This window comes from Drosophila suzukii, chromosome 3 (assembly GCF_043229965.1).
Source record: "Drosophila suzukii chromosome 3, CBGP_Dsuzu_IsoJpt1.0, whole genome shotgun sequence".
NCBI classification, from domain to species: domain Eukaryota; kingdom Metazoa; phylum Arthropoda; class Insecta; order Diptera; family Drosophilidae; genus Drosophila; species Drosophila suzukii.
The window spans coordinates 52883026-52891645 of NC_092082.1; the positions used below are offsets into that span (position 1 = coordinate 52883026).

At 43.1% G+C, this 8620-nt stretch overlaps 1 pseudogene; it reads right to left on the reverse strand.

Moving 5' to 3' along the window:
* Positions 1-318: 318 nt before the first annotated feature.
* LOC139352829 (uncharacterized) lies at positions 319-2738 on the reverse strand (annotated as a pseudogene).
* Between the last annotated feature and the right edge of the window lie 5882 nt (positions 2739-8620).

An 8620-nucleotide genomic window follows, 5' to 3' on the forward strand; every position in this document is an offset into this window, starting at 1 on the left:
GTTCACATTATTATTAGCTATGGCATTTTGAAACCCCTGTTATTTTAGCAAAGCTAAGAGCTTTGAAAGTTAATATAGGAGACAATTTCTGTAAAACTTAGCAAAAATAAAATCAATTCCAAATAATATCAAAATATATGCAAGAATATAATAATTATATCATTATTTCTCTAACCGTTAGGTTAGGTTAGGTTAGAGCGACTGCCAAATCATTGACACACTTAGTCCTTAAAAGGTCCATTGTGGTACCGCGTGGATCTGTATCCCCTTTCTTAAAAAAAAAAAAAAAAAAAACCTGCTGCCTTTATTGCAGCTGGCTTAGCATAATTCCCATCCGGTTGCTTTAATGAATTTTAATATTCGTTTTAGGCTTATGTCCGCCAGTTCAGATAGACTGCTCATGAAGGGATTCCCTAAGTGCTACAGTCTAGATCTGCTCAGGGCCGGGCAGGAACAGAACAGGTGTTCCACCGTTTCCTCTTCCTCCTCGTCCCTGCAGCTTCTGCAGAAATCGTTTCGGGGCGCGCCCAATCTGCTTGCGTGTGTGCCAACCAACCAGTGGCCTGTTAACACTCGTATTACCATTCCGCACTCGGTACGGTTTAGTCTTAATAGTTCCGAAGTTCTCTTCGCATCGATGATTGGCCATGTCTGGCGAGAGATGCGACAGTGCTTAACATGTGTCCATGCTAGGCTCGCAAGTTTCTTGTATTGATTTCTAATGTTAAGCTTGCAGGTGGCCATCGGCATACCGATGTTCTCCTTGTCCGGAAGGAGAGGAACGGTAGTGCCATGCCTGGCCAGCTCATCTGCAATACAGTTGCCTGTAATGTTCCGGTGACCCGGGACCCAAATCAGGTAAATTTTAAACTGCAGAGCCATCTCGTGCAGAGATTTGCGGCAGTTTGATATGGTGTGGGAGTTTGTATTGGTCGAGATAATCGACCTGCTAGCCGCCTGACTATCACTATAGATGTTAATCAGTTTATTCTGACAGTTTGCATCGTTCAGAAGCATCAAAGCTTCAATTATGGCAAATACTTCCGCCTGGAAGACGCTACAGTGATCCGGAAGTCTGAAGGATTTCCTGATATTAAGTTGTTCGGAGTATATACCTCCTCCGACTTGATTATTTAATTTTGAGCCGTCAGTATAGAAATTGACTGCCTCTGTAGGGCCCGGCTGGCCTTGCTCCCAGTCTTCTCTGGTTGGGAGCAATGCTTCAAAGGGGGTGTGGATGTATTCAATAGGTTTGCATAGATCTGTACTGGGTGGGATCATTGTGTCTTGCTGGAGTATCCTGGCATGACCGTATATTTGGGGTTTCCACTGCCCTAAGTCCCTCATCCGAACCGCAGCTATCTTAGCTCGTTCCATGCCGGCTAAGTCCAGACTTGGAAGGTTCAGAATAGCATTTAGCGCCTCGTTGGGGGTGGTGCGAAGGGCTCCGCTTATGCATAAGGATGCCATTCGTTGTACCTTGTTTAGGTTTGTTGTGGTTGTCTGCTTCATTAGCGCGGGCCACCATATTGACACTCCGTAGAGCAGAATAGGTTTAACTATCGCTGTGTGTATCCAGTTGACGATTTTTGGGGACGTGCCCCATTTCGTTCCGATGGCCTTTTTGCAGGAGTAGAGGGCAATTGTTGCCTTCCTCGTTCTCTCTTGGCTGTTTAGTCTCCATGTCAGACGCTTATCTAATACTAACCCCAAATACCTGGCGTTGTCACTGAAGGAGAGAGAGCAGTTATTTAATATTGGTGGGTTTAGTTGAGGAATCTTGTATCTGTTTGTAAACAGCACCAGTTCCGTTTTCGAGGGGTTTACCCCTAGACCTCTTTCTGTTGTCCAGTCAGAGAGTATTTTAAGTTTGGCGGTCATTAGATCGCATGAGGAAATTTTCCTGAGAAAATAATGGCTACATCATCCGCATATGCCAAAACCTTGCATCCACCCCCTTCCATGTAGCACAACAGCTTATTTACTGCGATGTTCCATAGCAGGGGGGAGAGTACACCACCCTGAGGGGTTCCCCTGTTCACGAACCTTGTTTGTGTTGAGATTCCTAGGGTGGAAGTTACCATTCTGCTCATCAGCAATTTAAGGATTAACTCCACGCCTTGGATCTCAACACCGAGGTCGGTGAGGGATTGGGTTATGGCTGTAGGGATAACATTGTTGAAAGCGCCCTCTATGTCCAGAAATGCAGCAAGTGCGTATTCCTTGTGATTGAGTGACTTTTCGATTTGGCTGACTACCGCGTGTAGAGCTGATTCGGTGGAATTGCTTTTTGAATATGCATGCTGCGCTGCTGATAACTATTTCGAGTCCATGACTGACCAGATGTGCAGTCCAGTCAGTCGCTCAAAGCTCTTAAGGAGAAAGGATGTCAGACTTATGGGCCTAAAATCTTTCGTCATCGTGTGCGAGGCTTTGCCCGCTTTGGGTATAAAGACTACCTTTGTTTCCCTCCATGTTGATGGCAACGTTCCTATCCTAAAAATGGTACGGAAAATTGTCTTTAGCCAGTTGATGGCAACTTCATCTGATATAAATAGATTTGAGCCAAGGATGAAGTTAAAAAGAGACTCACCCCTGTTGTTGCTTGTTGGGCTTCCCCACTGAGTGTGGTGAGCGTTTGCGTCGCAGCCGATTACCAGTCCTATTTTGAGGGCCTCGCTATCTTTGACCAGTGTCCGGACCAGCTCGTCTGGGGGGTCTTCCTTCTCGAAGGCCATGTCGGACCAGCTCGTCTGGGGGGTCTTCCTTCTCGAAGGCCATGTAAGCTGAAGCCACCCTGATTGTAGCCGCTGGAAGCTCCAGACTTGCTACGGTGTTGTCTCCGTTGCTGTAATTATGAAGCAGAAATATGCCGCCGTCAGCCAGGTGGAGCAGGAGGGCAGCCGACGCTGCTTTACTGTGATGGAGGTTCACTTGCAGTAGTCTTAGCGACATTTGCCGAGTTCCCCTCCACCACTGTGATGTCCGCTTCATCGCTGCCGCTGAGGTCGCCGTCGTCTTCGTCCGCCGGATTCATCGCCTGCATCCCTCTGCTTAGCGACGCGTCGGTTGAGTAGCCATCTTCCGGTTCATCATCTCCAGGAGCCTCTATCTCCTCGGGAAAGACCTGCTCGGCTGGGTTGCTGGTCGGGTCCTCCTTCGAGTTAGAGTCTCCCTTATAGACTTTGATGCGGATGGCACTGAATCCGAAGTTCAGCTCCCCGTGAGCGGCCTCTATTGGGGATACTGACTCCTTATTCAGTACCACGATGGCCTGGCTGATTGGCCCCTCGTGAGGTTTCACCTTTACGACTTTCCATTCGTGCGTGGGCAAATTGGGGTTGCATCTTTGCAGCATAAAGAGGATGTCCTCCGGTGCTTTGATAGACGACGGCAGCCATATCCTCGCTCGTGGTCTGCTGGGGACGTCGCACCAATCTAGTGCAACGATTTTCGCCCCAGGATACACCTCTCCGAGCTTCTCCGTCGCCTTCTTGTAGAGGTCAGCTGATCTCTGACTGTCGCAAGACACCACCTTGACGCTGCCCTGGAACCAGCCTGCGTCCTTGCAACATGGCGTCGGTTGGGGGAAGTCCCGGAGCAAAGCCATGCAGATGACCGCTAGCTGCTCCTCGACCGCCTTCCACTGGTTTCTTGGGATCCGGCCTCCGGGGTTTCCCTTGTCAACCAGTCCAATCAGAACCTTGTCCCGCGCTATCTGCGCAAATGACAGGTTCTGTTGGACCCTAGATCTCTTTGCCGCAGGTCCAGGCAACTCTAGAGATCGTTGTCTCTTTTGCTGTGCACTTACAGCATTAGGCTTCTCTTGCCCGTAGTTGGGGAGCACCGTCTTCGCCCATTCCACCTTCTTCAGCCATTCGGCTGAGGGGTTGGCAATCTTGCTCCTGTTATGTGAGCGGAGTGTCTGCGCGGCAGTCCGCTTCTCCGCATAGGTGAATTTATTTTGCTCGGTGGTTGGAGCGACCGTCTTAGTCATACCTCCTGCAGCTTTTGGCGCCGGCGCGCACTTTGAAGAGGTGCTGGCGGCCGACTGTCTTCCACCTATCACCTCCAGTTTGGGGTGGGGCCCTTTTGGGATAGCCCCCGAGCTGGTGCCAGCACAGGCGGAGCCAACGCTCGCAGATCCTGTCGCACCCACCTTCTTCTCCGTCTCGGGTTTCTTAGGAGTGCCCGGCTCCATTGTGTTTTTATTTTAATTTTGTTGGCATTCATATTTGATTCCCACGAGTTGCGGAGAAAGGGAAGGTCCACCCGGGCAGAGATCCGCGATGCCCGGGTAAGGCGATAAATAGAGCAGGGGGCCGCCATCTCCCTGAGCCCACCGTTAGAGACTGAGCTAGTTTATAACCCGGGCTCTCAGCCAGGCTGACTCTCGGCACGGTCCGATTTACACCTTAGTCCGGCCCGGGGTGAGATGTTGTGTGGGATAGGAAGGAGGTAGGTTGTGCGTTTGGGGAAAAAGGGGTTGTGTAGAGCAACTATTTAAATGCGGCTGAACAATTCGCATCGACGGTACTGCCGCTAAACAGCGACAGATACCCGCTGGCTGTCCGGGGCTGTTTATTACAGAGGTTTCGGTCTGACGGAATCCGTTTGACCTAGCCTACTGCTATTCACAGCTGGCCTTATAGGCCGTTCGCTATCCGCAACCTGCGACCCGCTTGGTCGCCTCCAGCTAGGCGTCCTCGGAACAATCTCACAAGTTCCTTGGACCGTTTCTTTGAAAGCTATATATTGGAGTCGTCCGATTTTTATTAAATTTAATTCGAAATTCTTAAATTCGGCAAGATTGCCAATTCTATGGCAGAGGCAACCATACGACAAACCGAATTGATGACTCAAGTTATAACCGCAGGGTTCCAAAACCTGTTATTGGAAACCAATAGAAAAGGTAGATCCGCCCACCAGCAATGGAGAGAAATCCAATTTGAATGGCAATTCTCAATTGAGTGGACAGAACTCGAAGTTGAATTTTAATAATCAGTTAAGCGCTCAAAATTCCAATACAAGTGGAAATAATCAATTAGGGAAATCAGAAAGCGATCTCAACCCACTCGCTCGCTTTTAGAGGGGTCAGCTAGTGAATAGTATTGGCGATACTAAGATGCCTTCTGGCTTATATGCAGGTTCAAATTGTACCTTCCTTGGGGTCAAGCATAAGCTTGTTTTCCTTTGATCCTAGTCCAGCAACCTTGCCCCCTACTACCCAAGGTTCCTGTACCAGGACTAGGTCGACTCCGCCTTCGGTCAGGCGAAGTAGAAGTGCAGCGCTGCTTTAATGTGGTGCAAGTTTATTTGATTGTGAGTGATTTATGTATTGTATATTTTTCCATAGATCGAGATTGACTTTAATTTCGTTTACCGAGGAAAGACAAATCTCCTGTTCGATAGGTGGAACAGCTTTAATGACAAAATTCTGATATATTTCAAACGGCACATCCACAACGAAGACTGCAAGCGACAACTACTTGATGTACAACGCGCCAACGAAGGTAAGTTTTCTGCTTAAGCAAAAAATGTTGTCATAACTACATAATTATTATTTTTACAGATGCCCAGGATTACTTGACCCTTATTTTGCTTAACGCCGTCTTGCCGCCGACATCTCGGATCTTGAATCAAAACGGGAAAAGGAACCAAAAACCGACAATAGCGGATGCTCAACTTTCGATGGTACTACGGCTTTCAAGCTTGAATGACTATGAACTTCGTATCAACAATATAGTCAGGAAAAAGTATTTAGAGGGATCAACAATACTGAGCTGGAGTTCTTAGATTTCTTTGTTTTCTTTGACAAGTCGCTGGTAAAGTGTGACTCCTTCCTAAAAAGCATAGATTTGTGTTTTAAGTGTTTCATGTCTTACTAGCTGAGCTACCCGAAAGCCTCAGAGCAAGCTTGGTACGCAGTTCAAAAGATCATTTTCGAAATAGACACCGCTTATGACATAAGATCATCGAATTTACAAAATTTAATCGATTCATGAATAAAAATTAATTTTTTCAACATTTATATCTGCTATCGCTGTCGAAAACGCCCAACAATCTAATATCCCATTTAAAGATTAAGCATCTGTTAACAAGAATATCCTTGAGGCTGCCTTGTCAGCAGGATGGCTGCACACAAATTTTTACAAATTTCCTGAGTTTTCGGCGGCACTTAATTAGATTACATACGCAATCAACTCCAAATCGAAGAAATTCATGTGAAGAATTGTTATTCTCTAAGTACAAGCAAACCGTTGAAGAAGTTTTGAAGCCCAAAGCATACAATCAACCATAGACGATTTAAAACAAAAATCGCTTGAATTTACTTTAAGTTTATATGAACTAACTTATATGCCGAGGAAACACGTATTGCAAATTCAAAACAATATTGTAATTTTACTTAGCTCTGTGTCTACAGCTATTGAAAAGCAAGTAAATCTGGAAACAGTGGATAGAATTAATCCGATTCTTGGTTTTTGCAAAGATCCATTTGAACGTTGTAAGACAGGGCACACATTTTTAAAAAAATTAACCAATTCAAATCTATATAGGCAGCCAAAAAAATTTCCATTGATAATAAAATAACAGAAAAAGTATTGAAAAGAAATCCCACCTTGGGTCCGAAGTCAAATGACGTCTTTATAATGCCTTTGGCTTTTACAGTAAAAAGAATTTTCGAGTTACCATATATTTTGGAGCTAACATAAAAGCAACATACAAAAAAATTTAAAAAGTAATGACGTAAAAAATTTGGCATCTGGAGAAGTCTTTAAATCTAAAGCAGAGCAATTTGATCCAGACATTGTTGTGCCATTTGTTTTATACTTAGATAACTTTCAAATTAACAATGCATTAGAAGGCCAGACATTCTCCATATGCGGCTGCTACATAAATTTTCCTTTAATGCCAAGATATTTACTTTCTAAAGTTCAATACATATTTCATGCCGACAGACAAGCTTAAAAAGTGTGGAAATGAAAATTCATTATACCATTTAGTTGAAGAATTTAAAGTTCTTGAGAGTGGAATAATAATAAGAACTAAAAACTGCTTGCAAAAAGTGCGGTTTATATTGTCATTAATTGTTGGCGACAACTTAGCTGTTAACAATGTCCAATGTTAGCAATGCAACAATGTTATGTCCAATCATTTAATTCAAAGCGATATTGCCGCGTTTGTTCTAGAACGAAACCCGAAACGGAAATAGATTCTTCCGAAAGTGTCGAAAGTTTACGAACTGAACAACCTTATTACGAAGACTGACAGTTGAATAATTTTCGAGAAAGTGGATTGAAGCAAAATTGCACATTCAACGAGTTATTGTCGTTTAAAGAAATAAATAATTTTTGTTTCGACATTATGCACGATATTTTCGAAGGCGTATGTAAATGTGATATTTGCCACATTCTTATTTCATTAATAAATAAAGGAATAATCACTTTAAGTGAAATAAATAGCAGAAAATCGCTATATCCGTACGGAGAAACAGAAGTTGGCAATTCGTCTGTAAAAATCGAAATGAATCGACTAAAAACATGTAATTTAGAAACGTCTGCAAGCGAAACAGAATGTCTTACCCACTTCTTGACCTTGATGATTGGAGATAGAGTTCCACACGGTAATGAAGAATGGAAATTGTTATTGACTTTACTTTATATAATAGAGTTCTTATTTAAGTCAAATTATAAGAAAAAGGAATTAGGAACGCTACGAAGCTTAGTGCAAAAACATAACACATTTACATTAAATTATTCGACAAATTAAAGCCTAAACACGATTTACTGGTCCATTATGCGACAGCCATTGAAAAGGATGGATCTCTAAGATATTTGTGGTGCATGAGGTTTGAGGCGAAACACAAGGATTCCAAGATTTATTTTCAAATGTAAATTCAAGAATTAATCCTCCCCATACTTTATCCATTAAATGTCAAATTAAGTTTGCAAAGTTTCTGACGGACCATGCCAAATCTATTGAGCCGTATTTAAGACTTACATCGAAAGAGCAAAGTATTTTGAATAACAATCTTGCATTAGAAATAAATAAAAACCATGGGAGTGTAAATAACTTTAAATTTTATAACCAATAGAATATAAGGGCACTACTTATAAAATTAATTATTATTTAGGTTTAAATAAGAATAATTTTATGTTATTTAAAATTAAGCAATTTCTAATTCACAAAATAAATGTAAGTGAAGTTTATGTTTATTGTGAAAAATTGAAGAAGAATTCAATTGTCATTTAAGTAAAAAACCCATTAAGAAACTACATTTTTAATTTGACAGACTTTGTAACGCCCCCCCTCCATGTATATACCCTTAATAATGACATTAAAGCCGTAAGGCTGAAATATATATAAATATACACAAATTTGCATTTTTATTGAGAATGGGTTCTGGAAGAGAGATCGATGCGATGTTGAAACCGAGAACGGTTCTTCTCGAAATCGAGATCGATGCGATGATGAAACCGAGAACGGTTATTCTCGAAATCGAGATCTATTCGATGTTGAAACCGAGAACGGTTATTCTCGAAATCGAGATCTATTCGACGTTGAAACCGAGAACGGTTATTCTCGAAATCGAGATCGATGCGATGCTGAGACCGAGAAC